The following is a 16,065-nucleotide window of genomic DNA, read 5'->3' as shown; positions in this document are numbered from 1 at the left end:
GTTGAAGAGTTAGGACCACATCATCACCACATCATCATTATTAAAGCCAACTGGTTGGTCCACTGAGACCAGTCTGTGTGCACACTCACATCCACACCAGCTACTCAAGCTCAAGTTCCTAGACTGACAATTACAACTTAACTTCAACAGGCAGTTTTTTTTTGGTTCCAATACAAAACATAATATTTATCCATCTAGGGAACTTCTATGCATGACATACAGGTACATATGACATAAAAGTACATACTGTATGTAAATATGATACATGGGATTTATGAAAAATTAATCCAAACATGTATATTTATGTATGTATGATTATATTGTACATACAGTCTATGAATGTCACATGAATATTTATCCATCCCAAAGCCTCTATATATTGATAGTAGAGCCTGAGAGCAATGTGTTTTAGCATGACAGCGACTGTGCTGTACTGTTGAGAGTCTGTGGCTCTTACATTCTGTAGCACACTGCCAGGCTGCCTTCTGAGTATGTTAAGCCCCTCTGTGAAAAATCATATCCCTCTCATACATTTGAATCGAGCCAGTCAAGTGAACCAAGTTTAACTTTTGCTGCAGCTCAAGGGAAAGTCATATGGGATGGTGCTGTGTCGGCCAATCAAATGCATGCAAGTAAAGAATCCAAGCAGATTATTTTGTAAAACAAGTTTGCTGTTTACTGTACCTCTCAGTCACAATGACAGAAGTTAGATAATTGCCAGTAGGATAACTTCCTAGATGACTTACACTACAGTGTTTTGGCTTCTGATAAGCATGTAAACATGTTGTTGATCTGAATCCTTAAATAGACAGTTTGACCCTGTCATAGAGCCTGATGTGAGCCTCATGTGTTGACAGTTTGCTTGCTGTTGAGGTTGATTCTTAATGGATTTCTTTAACCCCAAACACAACCCACACTGTCTTATAAAAGAAGGGTTATTTATGGCAATATACTATTTTTTCTTTAACACTTTTAACACTTTGATCTATCACACTCTTATTCATTTACTACACCTACGCTCTCTTTTTATTCCCGCTGTCCTTCACCACCTCTCTCTGACCATTCCACACTCACTGTTGAGACCACTTTGACTGGAAAGAGGTGTCTGATTTCTGAATCCCACTTTAGCTCTAACACGTTTTGAATAGGTTGAAATATTAAATTTCATGTATTTCATTTATTTTAATGTCAATGTGCTGTTCAACGAGCATCGCTTATTCAGAGAGAGGTTTACATTCACATACCGGCTGCAGGTTGCCTTTATGTCGCTTTCATCTAAGTAAACAGATGAACATGAACATGATGCATTAAGGGTTTTCAGAACACACACAAGGACGAAGATGAATAAGGCTTTGTACTTCTTATAAAAAAGTGATGTTGCTCTTGATATTCAATTACCTTTTTTTATTATGCAGACTGAACCTTTACCTTCCTCCAGCGAAACTTTTGATTGATAATATTGTTTAAATTGTACTGTATTATTTAATCTATCAATTAATTATTCCTTTGTACATCTTTCCAGTGTTGTTTAAGTTTTTATGTTTCATGTTGCACATGGCCTCAGACATATTGCAGAGAAGAATTTATAAATTACAAGGCTACTTCTATTGGATGTTGCAATCCTTGTACATTGGACGCATCGGAAGATCGATATTAGAGTTTGCCTCTCCATATGTGTCTGATGTACTTAACAATTTTGGTGACACTGAAAAAACTGTAATTCAAAATGTCGATTAGATTCATTATGAGGTATTTCTGTGGTCAGTGGAACTTGCACTGAGTCTGGTTCAATCATGGTAGGTTAATTAATTAAACACACTGGATGATACTGGCAACTGCAGCCACACTATTGGTAACAGCATCACAGATGTATTACAGAGGTTATATTGTGTTCCTGGCTACAAGTTTATATATATCAAGACATGTGTAAGACATAAAGGCTGCCCACAGCCTGTAGGTGTTCTTTTGCAAACCCTATGCAGCCTTTTATGTGTGTTTCGTCGGGCCACTCTGCCATATAGCCCAGATTGGTGCAGGGCTACAGTAATAGGGGCGTTTCCACTGCAGGAACTTCGGGGCAACTACGGGGGCCATTGAAGGACCAACTCCCGGAACTTTTACTGGGATTAAATGAGTCCCCGCTTATGTTTACTCTGTGCTGATTGGGTATACTCAGGCCTGGATGTGACGCCAAGAGAAAGCCCCAAAATAGCCCCAGCATTATTAAAAAAGCATCAACACTGCCGGAAAAAAAGACAAGATGTATGATAAGTGGACGGACAAACGGCATTTTTAAAACCCAGCATTAGTAGAAAGTGCAGGAAAACAGCAGGAAAAAAACAAAACAAAAACTGCTGCACCATGATCGCAGGTGCTACTCTTCTTCAGTGGAGACACAGCGGCCAAGAGGCAGTAAAGCCCCCCCCCCCCCCCCCCCCCCCCCTCCCTCCCTCCCTTTACCAGGAACTCCCACAGTTAAAAGGCTACCGATGGTTGTCTTTCTGGAACTTTCTCCCAACTCCCCACAGGATCTCTGGAGCTCAGCTTGAGTTATCATTGGGTTCTAGGTTGCCTCTCTCACCAGGGCTCTTCTCCCCAAACTCCTCCATTTAAGAATGATGGCGGCCACTGTGCTCTTAGAAACAAAGATGTGTGGGAGATCTGTGTCTTGCTACAATGCTGTCTCTCAGCTTTTGAGGTGGTTCCTTTGACCTCATGGACAGGAGTGTGCCTTCCAAATCATGTCCAAACTATTTACAATTCCACACAGCTGGACTCAAATGAAGATGTAGAACCATTTCAAAGACGAATAGAAGAAATTGAGTGTGACAACAAAGGGTCTGAATACTTATGTTCACGTGATATTTCAGTTTTTTGTTTTTTTTTAATTAAAAAATCTCAAACATTCTGGGTTTGTGCTGTCATGATGGGGTGCTGAGTGTAGATTGATGGGTAAAAAAATAATTGTATTGATTTCAACATTAAAGCAGAAGTGAGTGATCCGGTCGTTTTCGCTAATGCTGCGTTCCAGGCAGGCTTTTGAAATAATAAATTACAGCTTCAAGTCACAACTTACGACTTTGTAGCGTTCCAGGCAACTCACTCGTGTTTTTCCGACCTGTTTTACCGGTGAAAGTCACTATAACGGCCACTCGTAACTTCCCACCGGTGAACTCGTACCAGATCGAACTGGTACCACTTCACGGTCGGAAAAATACGAGTTTCCTTGAACGCACCATAACAGTCCTCGTCGCTACGTCACCACATTCACGGCGTTCCTTGGCTGCACACACAGCCCTGCATGCCGTTCTCTCTCCTCATTGGATAAAAACTGTAGGATACGATAAATGTTTTCTCTTCGGTTCAGAGCAGAGCAGAGGGACTGAGAGACCCGTGTTTCGGTCCAAACACTCTATGTAAGTGATTGCTGTCGGAAGATATAACTATTTAAGACTTATATTAACACAAATATATCACTTACTTCTGCTTTAAGCTGTGACAACAAATGGCGAAAAATTGAAGGGGATCTGAATACTTTCATATGCACACTACATATATATTACTACCATCACCTAGAAACAGCAGTAGAAATGCTACCTGCTAACACTAATGGCAGAGAATGTTAAACAAACTTCTAAAAGGACAGTCTGTGCTTTCATCAGAGGAAGCTGAACTGGAAGTGATTTTCTGGCATCATCATCACAAACATCACAAAAAAAAAAAACATTTCAGAGATGAGGATGTCATCCTTCTGTTGGCAGCAGTTGTCTATGCCTTTTGAATTACAGTAAAGAAAAAAAAAACTGTCTTTGGGTATGGTGGATCACAGTGAATTACTGTACATACATGTATACACCAGCTGTCAGGAGGGGTGCATGCATCTGCTTCAGTTATATTGTCAAATAACTTATTGGTGTTAAATGAACTAACTTCTACATGCTTGTATACAGTACATAAAGGTTATACATGTGTTTTACATTAGACCACACCTAAATTGCATTGGTATAAGGGTCAAAGACGTGACACTTGCTTTTTCTGTCTGACGGAACTTTTTTACCTAATAATAAACATTAAAATGAATAAAAATATAACATGTATGTCTAATACCTTCCTTATACATGTGCCCACTCTTATTTCTGCCATCTGAAGTGTGAAAACATCATGTGGGGCAACCGTCCAGCCTTGACTTCTGTTTGGACAACTGGTTTTAAATCACATTAAAACAATTTAAATATTGCCCTATTTGGCGTAATTCAAACTTCTTTTCCATTTATTGACAAAGTTATGAAGCTTTTGTACATACATTTCAATCATAATACACAAACAAATCTCGTCCCAATATGTTAATTGTCTGAAATATCATCTGGGGCGACCATCAAGAAAATACAATTATGGGACTTTTACAGTATTTGACAATCATCTCAAGGAGCATGTTGCATCAGCCAGCCACACCGTGAGGGTCCCAGAGAGACAACTTGCTGTGTGAATAATGAGTTTTATTCGCAAATCTATATTTTGAAGGTAAATGTGTTAGTGATATGTTGGGGGGAAGTAGCTAGCTTGGATTCTACAGCTAACGGTTAGCCTGTTATATTTGATTAAACTTGAAAACATCATCTGGGGGCGACCGAGCATCATGTGGGGCGACCACCGCTGACGGTTTAAATGATAGATAATACTGTCATCTGGGGGGCCGAGGGGAGTCCAATGCAGAAGTTTGTTTGAAATCGGGAGAAAATGGCTGAGGCGATTTTCGAAGATTTTTAAGCCCCACGGGTGTCAAAAAAGTATTTTTGGACGAAAAATCAAATTTCTTCAAATTTCTCCAAATTCGGATATGTCATCTCGTGGGCCGAGGGGATTCCTACGCAGAAGTTTGGTTGAAATCGGGCCAGTGGTTTTGGAGAAAACGAACAAGGCCATTTTCGAACGTTTTTATGCCCCGCGGGTGTCGAGAACGTTTTTTTTTTTTTTTTTACCAAAAATCCAATTTCTTCAAATTTCTCCAAATTCAAATGTCATCTGGGGGGCCGAGGGGAGTCCAACGCAGAAGTGTGGTTGAAATCGGGCCAGTGGTTTTGGAGAAAACGGCCGAGGCCATTTTCGAGCGTTTTTAAGCCCCGCGGGTTTGTAAAGCTTAAAGTTTGTAAATGGGCTATACAAATAAAATTAGGTCAGGAAAACTTGGGAAGAAAGTTTGAGGGGAAACGTTCAATTTACCTCATAAGAATGTTCAGGGAACCTTCAGGGAAACCCCAGGGAACATTCAGGGAACATCAAAATAACCTTCTGGTTACATCAAGGAAAACTTTAACATGGAATGTCAATTTACTTTCTAAGAACGTCTAGGCAGTGTTGTGCCTGAACGATCGTTCATGAACTCATTCATATTTTGGGCGAACGTGAACTGAACGTGCTGTATTTCCGCTTGATGAACTTTATTGTGAACGTGTTCATTCTGGTGTTTGTGAACGGCGCTCTCTCAAAGTATGACTTCGTTCAGGAGTGTGCCAGATTTCCATAGAGCCTTCCAGGCAAAAAAACAGCTAAAACACACAGTAAACAGGCCTTAATATGTAGCGGAAAAACCAGCCAATCTGGCAACACCTATCAGCTGTTTGGATCAGCGGCGCATGGAAGAGGCGGAGTGATACGGCGCGTCGCCTGTCTGTGGAGGAATACTGACCCAGTTGGTTAGTAAAAGCAAAGATACTCTATTTATTTTATAAACCGTCTTCGGTAAAAGATAAACGGGGGTTACGCCGGGGCCACACCGGACGTGGACGTGCCACGAAAATCGCGTGCGAGCCGCGGCCCTCCTGTTCCTTCTGCCCCTCAGCTGTGTGCGTGCGTGTGTGTAGCCTATGTGCGTGTGTGTGTTCACAAATAGGCTACAAACGTACACACATTGGACTCTGGTATTTGTCACGTTCTAACTCAGTTACATTTGGGGAAAGTAAAGTAGTAACTATAACTAATACTGGTTAATTAAAACTGCTAAAATAATAGCTGCTGTGGTTAGATATGGGCTGAGGCAATAATTTTGAAAAATAATAGCTTGTAGCAACATATTTAAAAAAGACAAGAAAAGAAAAGAAAACTAGCTCAGTTTTGGAACCGTGAACTTAGTTCAAAATTTTGAATTATGAACTACGAACTGAACTAGTTCATTTTAAAATTTGTGAACTGAACTTTGAACTAGTTCATGTAGAAAGTGAACTTTCCCAACACTGTGTCCAGGGAACCTTCAGGGAACATCAAAATAACCTTCTGGTTACGTCAGGAAAACTTGCCGTTTTAAGTTGGGAAGAACGTTCGAGGGAAAACGTTGAATTTGCCTTCTAAGAACGTTCAGGGAACATCACAATAACCTTCTGGTTACGTCAGGAAAACTTGCCGTTTTAACTTGGGTAGAATGTTTCATGTGGCAAGTATTTGGGTCCCCAGGTACTGGCCATTTGGCTCACAGTCGTTTAGCATTGGGTTTTTATGCCACACCTCAGTTTTCATATACAGTTTCTGTATACTCAGTCATATATCAAATATGACAAAAATGCACAAAACTGTTTACCAAAATAAACTCTATTATACATTTTGATTTGGTTTGAAGGAGCTGTACCAGCCATGCAGCCCTGACCTCTACCCCATTCATCATCTTTGGGATGAACGCCAACTGACGAGATGCCAGCTGAGAGTCAGACCTTAGCTCCAGGCGCTGGTGTCCAGCCTTAGTATTCTCTGGTGGCTCATGGGAGCAAATCCCTCCAGTCAGCTTCTAACACCATAGCACATATGGTCAGAGCAAATGCATTTATATCATGGAAGAGGGTGAAAAAATGCATTTGACTTTGCAGCTTTGTGGACAGTTTGATTAGGACGCAGACAAATGTTAGAATCCTTGGGATGTATTTGAGAAGACACAGACAAAGCCAACAACACAACAGCCTTAATGAATTATACCTATGACCACCACCTGTCATTATATATGGTTCCCTAGAGCTAAAAAGGTTAATCTTAGATCAATAACTAGGAATATAACACTGTTCACTGGGAGTATTTCCAAGATAATTGTACTGTGAGACTTTTATATTGTTACTTTTCTTTCTCTTCAGTCACAATTGGCAGCCTGAGTCGTGTGTCCAACTGTGTGCATACACACACACACCGACACACACAAGCCACCAGACCGACACACATACCTGCCTTGTTATAACACCAATCAGTCAGCTGTCAGAGGCAGAGAAGGTTTATGGCAGCTTTATGGGAGGTGAAGCAGCACTTGGTAGTCCATTTGGCTGCCCATATAAATGACTCATCTATGTGTGGGTGTGTGTGCGTGGTAAATGCACTTGTATGACATGCTGAGTGACTTTGTAGCCTACCACTGAACATTTGTGTGTGTAAAATGCTTTTCACATGTACGGCTCAGTATTTGTGTGTATGTGTGTGTGTGTGTGTGTGTGTGCTTGGGGTGGAGTTACACATAAATGCGCTTCCACAACTGAATGATGTGAGGGCATATAAGTGTCTTTTCTGTCAGGAAGTGGAGTAGATGAAGTGAACTGTGAGTCTTTCTCTGGACCATTTGAGGGGTAAGATACCAAGTCAGAGTTTGAGACACAGAGGGCTGGGCAGAGGAGAAGGATGGAGGGAGGAGAGGGGTGTTAAACAGAGATAAGGACTAGGGAAGAAAGCAAGATAGCAAGAGGAAAAGGAAATAATGCATTGTCACATATATATATACGTATATATATACGTATATATATATATATATATATATATATATATATATATATATATATATATATATATATATATATATATATATATATATATATATATATATATATATACAGTTAATTAATGCTTAATAATGTAGGCTACTAACAAACGTAAATTAAGGGACCCTTATTGTAAAGTGTTACCATATGTATACTGTATATATATATATATATATATATATATATATATATATATGGTAACACTCCAAAATCCAAGATGCAAACAACCATTGTCTGATAGGTTTCCTGCAGTGGGAGACAACTGCTTTATGTTTTCCCAGAACCCCATAAAACGGCAAAGTTTGCTGTTTGTTGAATGAGGCCTTTCTCAGGCTACGCTCAACAAATGCTGCCACTGTGAATCAATTACAAAGCAATGAGTTGTGGGATTTTTTTTTTACTAAAAAGTAGAAAAACTCTTGCCGTTGCATTTCTAATCTCACACTGGGTGTTTCTGTGAGTACCCCAGAGGGCATGAGTTTTTCCATTTACAATTCATAAGCTCAAATTACAGTAAATGTGTTTAAAAACAAACCTATTCAGAATTCCAAACTGGGGTTAGCAATTAGTGTTGGCCATGGGCTATTTTTTTTTCCAATTCTGTTAACTGGGGAAACTGGGGGATAATTTACAGCTGCAACAGCAGAGGTGTAGTGATGCGTATACATAGGTGTACATCCGGCTCAGGGAAGAGGGCTTTGCCATATAGCAGCCTAAAAATATCTACAGATACATACAGGCAAGCATGTAGCAGTCCTTTGTGTACAGTAATCTGTGAGGAAACTTTTGTTTCCTTACTTCTTTAGTCTTCAGGGCAACACCTCCCCACAGGCAACACAACCATCAAGGCAGGGAAGAGGAGTTTCCTGGGGGAGAAACTCTAGAAACAAATAACTTGGAGGAGATCAGGAGGTTATGTCCACTCAAGCTACAGTGAGAAACCACAACACGAAAGAACAAACAAACACATACTGAATTCTTGTATCTGTCTGCATATCAGATGATTTTGAATTTTAATTTGGAATGAAATGTATTTAAAAAATTGTCTGTGCTGTATCGTAGACCTCATCGTACTCCTGTTTTCCTATGCCAAGCTTGATTATTTTTCAAATAAAAGTGATTCAGTCTATTGTTGCAATGTTTCAATAGTAAGCATTTTAGCATTCTTATCATGCGTTTAAATTGGAGACTAGTCCAACCCTGAGCTTTGAACAAAACTGCCAGCAAGCCTATGAGGAAGAATTGTTTGTTATACTTACAGACACACAGACTTCTAGGTGTGATTTGTACCCTGAGGGTGGTATTGCAGTAAAATGGTATATGGTCATTGCAATACAAATGGTGTTCTAGGTTATATTGAGCCTTCAAAAATATAGTAAAAATATATTTAAAAAAAATAAAAATAAAATAAATATATGTATATATACTGTATAATTCGGCTAATATCACATCCTGTTGTTGTTGTTGTTGTTTTTCAAGCTTATATCAAAGATTTAGCTCAATTTCTTCTAGCTCTGTATGTAACCCTCCATGAAATGAACATAAAATTGTGATCCACATATTTCAGTACAAAGTCCAGTCAGTCGTATGCAATTGTTTTTTCATCATTACATTGCTCCCTGTTTGCTCTCATTTGTCACCCAAAACACGATTGTGGTCAGATTTATTTTTTCTCTTTCTTTCTTTCTTTCTTTCTTTCTTTCTTTCTTTCTTTCTTTCTTTCTTTCTTTCTTTCTTTCTTATTGCTAAGGGGTTTTTTAAAATCTCATTTAGCCCAGGATGCACTAAACCATAATTTATGAAAAAACACTTTGTGAAGATAATGTCATTATCTCCACCCTTATTTCAATAAGACAGACCCTCATATGTGGAAACAGTGCTCCATATTAAAACAGAACTTGGGGAAATCCCTGCATGATTTGCTCAACTCCAACTCCATATATATAAATATACAGTAGATTTTTCTAGCTGAATGTGATTTTTCACTCTCTGGATTAGTGCATGGAATTCTAGGAGGATGTGTTTTCCCAAATAAAACACAGCAGCTGTGCACTGATTAAGGATGACTTTTGTGATTGCTTGTCTGCCTTGCTCTCTTAAACTTGATTTTCTGGGGAGGACTTCCTCAACAACATGGTGCCACCATCAGCGTTATCCAGTTGCTGTTTTCCCAAGTTTGAAAATAGGCTACAGTCCACTTCTGCTGTGTTGACCTTTGAGCATTACTTCCCACAGAATCTTTTGACTTTTTTAAAGTGTGCCATCTGGGTACTTACACTGCAAGAGTTTGTCACTGAACTTATCTTTCATGTTATACATAAAGTTGGTTTATGAAAACATAACATCCCTCCTGTCTTTTACTGTTTTAATAACTTTTCTTTCACACATTTCCTTGACTTGTTTTTGCGAGCAACCCGTGTCTTGTTCTGTAGACGCATGTTTGATAAACAAACCTTGAGGTGCCAAATATGTCAGCAATTCAAGAGCGTATGGGCAACTTGTGTGCCATGTTAACATTAAATTATTGCAATAAAGAAAATTAAAAAAGACTGTCAACAACATTGTCTGACACAGTAATACTGTCCTCAGAATCCCCTGTGTGTGTCTATGTAATTTAAATCCCTTGCTGGAGAGGAGGACTCTGCCTGTAATAATGAAAATCATTTTTCATAGCATCAACAACTGCATGCAAAGCATTATATATTTATTACAGAAAGAATGCCAGTCATAAAAAAGTATCAAAATGAGGTAAACAATATCTTCCATGTGGACATATAGAAAGAGACAGGCAAGCAGACGCTGGACTTTAGACTGTTTAAAAATACAGTCCATTTTCTATACAGCAGGATTACAGAGGAATTTCATTTTAGGAGAATTTTTCAATTTGTGCTTCACCAACAATAGTTTTTCCCCTCATATGTCACAATAGGTAATGCATGCACAGACAGCAGAGGCTGTTTGAAGACATTGCCCCAACTGAATTGCATTTGCATATGGTTGGTGAGTCAGAATAGGGCCGCATAAATCTGAGATCAAACAGGACTATTTGGTAAAATCTGAGACACAAAGCTCTGAGTGTCTCATCTTCAGTGTGCAAAAAGAAAGAGTACACAGGAAAACAGAAAACTAACTTTGACTCAGATGACTCCATTGACTCAGGGTTTCTGTTGCCTCCTAATTGTACACAGTAGGAGTGTACATCTTTTATAACGTGACCCCTAATTAAAACTGTAACTGGCTGAGTTGGTATTTTTCTGCTGATTTGGTAAAGACAGATTACATAAAACATACACTATCCCAGCAACCAATGCCATAATGGCAGCAGCGACAATGAATGATATAAGTGGGATCATCTACAGCCTGATTTCATGGACAGTCATGAAACAATGTCAGCCAACCAAGAGATGACAGAACCACCAAAGCTAAAAGTGCTTTATCAGTGCTGCTACTGTTTTTGTTAGATCATTGATGATTTAGGAAACACTTAGCAGGTCATCAATATTCATTCTAGTGCTGTGGCACAGCTGTGTGTGAGCAGGTGATCTTGGTGCTACTCTTTATAGAACATTACCGTTCATCAATGTTTGTTGCTTATTCTTAAAGGGGTGCATGTTGTTTTAAGATCTGTGGGGCAGAGACGCGAGCTGCTCAGGTAACGGTACACAGTCCCCTGCCCCTCATCAAACTCATAAGACACACAATCCAACAACTCCAAAACACTCTTGTGATCTATGAAATAGCATGGTGAATGTGCAGACATCACCACACACACCCACGCTCGCACATACATATAATTATATAGTTACACTATATATTGCTGGATTTTGTTTGCAGATCCCAAAAGTCATTATCAGTTATTTGTAAAAATATGAATGCTTTTTTTCTTTTTATCAGTTCTAAACTCAGGTCTGGACCTCTGTGGACAGCAGTTTACCCTTTGCTGGCTGCTGGCTGCTGCTGGCCGCTGCTGGCTGTGTGTCTCATTAGGAGGAAATCCTGTAAAGTTGTGTCAACTGATCAGTGATCTTGTTGCCCAATTAGAAGTGTAGAACAAGAAGCTGACCTCTGGGAAGAGGAGAAACCAGAGACGTGCTGAGATCTGCTTTTTGCCTTTCTGAGCTGCAGGAGTAAATAAGATACAGTGTGAGGTTACTGCTGTTGATTGGTCAGAGGGAATCTCTAGGACAACCAGGTAGAGCAGTGAACTTCAATAGCCTGCAGTGGTTTGCTTTGCAAAGCATCGTGCTCGCTTGATAGGCAGAGATACGAAAGGAATGGAAACACAGAGAGGGGGGCCCCTGTGGAGACTTTGAAGAGATAGAAATAAAAGCATTTTCTTTGTCTTCTTTCGCCTCTCTGCCTCGTAAATGGTTCCCTGGGTGGGCTCAGGAGTGTTGGACTCAGAACTAAAAGTAGACCAAAGAAAGGTCCCACTTATCCAGACAAGAGGTAAGGTAATAGGTGGGTAGTTGAACCCCCTATGCTTACGGCACTATCCAATCAAGAAAAGAAACTTTGCAGAAAGAAACTGGATTCACACTCACAGGCACAAACACACACACGCACACATACACACAGCTTCTTCCATAGCACTCATTACTCATATGTGGCCTTATTTAGCAGGAAATATATATGTGCTATAAGCTGCCTATCTGGCTTTGACTCACTGACTGAACATGTGTGATACACTTTTTATGTTCATAGTGACAGGCAACATGCAAGCATTATATTGTGTCTGAATTTGAGCTGAATTAGCTTTGATTCACTCCTACCCCCCTGTGTAACCATGGAAATCTAAATGCCAAAGATGAAAATGTGGAATGGAGAAAAATGTCAAATGGGAACAATTTGTAGTTGTTCCTACCTGAAGCGTTTCACCACCTGTGGCCCTGGCTCTGCTTTTTTCAGTCTCCTCTTGGCTGCAGAAGAGAACACAGTAATTGTTTTCTATCTTTCTGTTCTTTTTTTCCCCATTTGTGTTCCAGAGTGGGGTTTCTACCACACCTCCATCCATCTATATCTGTCTGTGTGGATATGTGTGTCCGTTATGTGTCAATGAAGTTTTGATACTTCAGAATTTCATCAAGCCAAACCACAGTTTTGATAAGATCATTTAGCCAGGTAATGTATTTTTTCCACTATTACTGGCACAGTTTGCTATTTCTGCTCCAGATTCAAAATACATTCAGCTTCAGCCCACCTTACTATTAGCAAATTACTGCTGTTGACGAGGCTTATTTTCTGCCCCTGGTAGCTGATTGAGTTGGATGTGTCATTTTGACAAATGCAGAAGGTTCTGGCAGGGGTGGCATGGTTGTGGGTTTGATTTGCAGTTTGCATGTTCTCTTCATACAGTATCTGTGTGGGTGCCATGTCTGCTTACTCAGGCTTTCACAGTCCAAAATCATGCACATTGATTACTCTAAATTGCCCATGGGCATGAATGTGTGTGTGTTGTGCGTTGTTCATCTCTCGGCCCTGCAATAAACTGGCAACCTGTCCAGAGTGAACCCGGCCCTCATCCTGTGTCAGCTCCAGCCTCCCCCCATGACCCGAGTGGAATAGACAATGGATGGATGGTTCTGGTTCAACCCCTGGCTCTCAGGGTTCTCTTTGTGCCTGTGTGGGTCCTCTACTCCTAGTGCCCATATAGGTGTGAATGTTAGAGTGTGAGGTTGTTCGTCTATATGTCAGTCCTGTGATTGACTGGTGGCCAGGGATGGCCATAGGGCAGTATGGGCAAATGCAACAATCGCACAATGAAGCTGATGGCTGGACTGAAGTGAACAGCTGTTGATACTAGTGTTGATGATGTAACAATGGGAAAATGATCTTCTATATATTATCTTTTATTCTTCAATGTTTTTATTGCAAGCAATTATTTTTCTAGTAATTTGAATTGTTAGTGGTTTCTTGTGCTTCATAGTAGCTGCTTTCACTCTGGATTCACAGAAAACAAGGCATGTATGTAATCTTGTCACATTGACACTCAACAGCATCACAGTTTGCTGTACACTCTCTTCATGTTGTTTAAGACTTGTATCAACTTACTGCTCATATCAAATCATCATACTGCTGCTGCTTAGAAATAATGAGTGTTCCACTCAGTGGCGTGTGGTGACTTTTACAGATCAGTGAGCAGAGATGAAAAACAACAATTACAGCAGTTTGAAATCACAATGTAATTATAGGAGAAAAAATTACATAGAAATGTACAACAAATGCTCTACTTTGTCAGCAGGACATGGTCATGTCTAGGGAAATGACGGAAGTAAAAGCAGTACCAGATAAAAGCCTACTGTGTCTAGAAGAGGACGGTAAATTACAAGGCAATATCACATCCTTGGTGGAGCAATACGCTGTTTTGAGATAAAAGGAAATAAATCAGCTTTACATTACACCACATATACAACTGGTCAGACACTGCTTGCTTTGTTTTTCATGATGGCACACCACTGGTTCAAATGCTTCTTTATTAAAGTGACCGGTTGCACCTTAATGTCTGACCAAAGATTCAATAAATAAAAATGCAATGATCTTGTGGACTATAAAACTGCTCAAATTATGTATAAAGTAAATAATATGCTTCCAGATGGAGTCCAGAGGATGTTTCAGACTTTCCAGTAGACATGAACTAAGAGGGACTTACAGTATGTGTATACAAAAGCAAAGGTACAAACAAATGTGAAACAACGATGTATATCAATTAAAGGAGTCAATCAATGGAATATAATTAGAAATGAAACTATGTAACTACTAAATACTTATTTAAAAAATAATATTATTAATACATATAAAACTGAATTATAAATATCAGTTTGCTCATAAACTGCTGTATGTAGAATAATAGTTTTTTTTGTTCTGTCAAAATTTTTTAAATGAGTGGACGGAAAATGTTAATTTAAGAAACGTAGGCAAAATAAGCTGATGCTTCAGCCTACACCTTTTCAGTCAAAATACATAGTATTACTTTGTGTTTTGTTTTATACTTTTATATTTGTCTATTGTACTTGTTTTTATAAGACCGGAATAAACCCACTAAACTAAACTACGTAGCTGCTTAAAGTCATGTCTGCTGTAGTATTAAACCCTCTTATAGAGTTCATGATTAAACCATTGCTGTTGCTACAGTAACCAATGGAGATACCAACTTAATCAGGGCTGAAATCTTAAGGATCACATCCTTAAAAATGTGAAATGAATGTACTGAGTAAAATGACATTTAGACTGAGAATCTTAACTCAACTTATAATCATAGAAATTCACTTTCAGGTATAATGGTTACATAATGATGTTCAGTGTATGTGATTGATAATATATACATGCCAAAGTTCATATTTTCAAAAAGTTAATTGGTCGACCTTTTCTATACAGGAAGAAAAATCTACATGATATGAAAAATCACTGACTGAACATAGAGCCTTTGATTTATTTATCCATCATGACATCTGATCCATCTCTTCCTCACCAGCTGATCTATGTCTTATCCTTGTTCTTAGTAAACAGTCGTGCCTGTTTTTTCCTTTATTCTCGTGTCTTTTAAGGTATTCATTTATTCACTTGGATCCATCATGCCTGGCAGGCTCCGAGGAGCTCAGCTGGGGAGGAGCAGCAGCCATTTTCTCCAGCGACTCATCACCATGCCAACGGTGAGGTAATTTAGCCGGTCTTCGTGGGTGCTGCAGCTACCGCTCCACCTGGACCATGTCCGTTGTGTGTATGTTTGTGTGTGTGTGTGTGTGTGTGTCTTCGCAAATTATTAAATCCTGCAAGAGATGATTGTAATTTGACAAATATTAACATCTGCTCATAAACAGAGACCAGGTCACATCATCTTATGACACACTTTGTTATCTCTGATGGAGGTTTGTGTGCGTGGCCTATTATTTAGATTAGGAATTATGAGGAAGACACAGCGGCCAGTCTGTGTGGGGAGATGTGATTATACGGTGAGATATGACTTCGGTGCATCCATCCCTTACATGAACAGATGAGCTGCTAGCCGCCTGCAGAGACGAGCCTCCAGTACAGAGCTTCAGGTTGTCCTCCTTTATTTTCTATGTTGTTCTTTTTTTCCCCCCTGGAAGTAATTTCACCCTTCTCTAACAATACATATACACATAATCAGAAATAATCTCAAACATACTTGTATTGCGTGTTCAATAAATAAGATATATTTATGCCTGTCCTCCTAGTTTGTGAAAAGAATGTGAGAATATCCTCTCTGATGTCTACAAGTGCATGGTCGTCATGCAGGAGGAGGTGGGAGAAGGCTGGAGTTGCT

Source organism: Trachurus trachurus (genome assembly GCF_905171665.1).
Source record: "Trachurus trachurus genome assembly, chromosome: 1".
Taxonomy (NCBI): Eukaryota; Metazoa; Chordata; class Actinopteri; order Carangiformes; family Carangidae; genus Trachurus; species Trachurus trachurus.
This window is presented reverse-complemented; position numbering follows the sequence as displayed.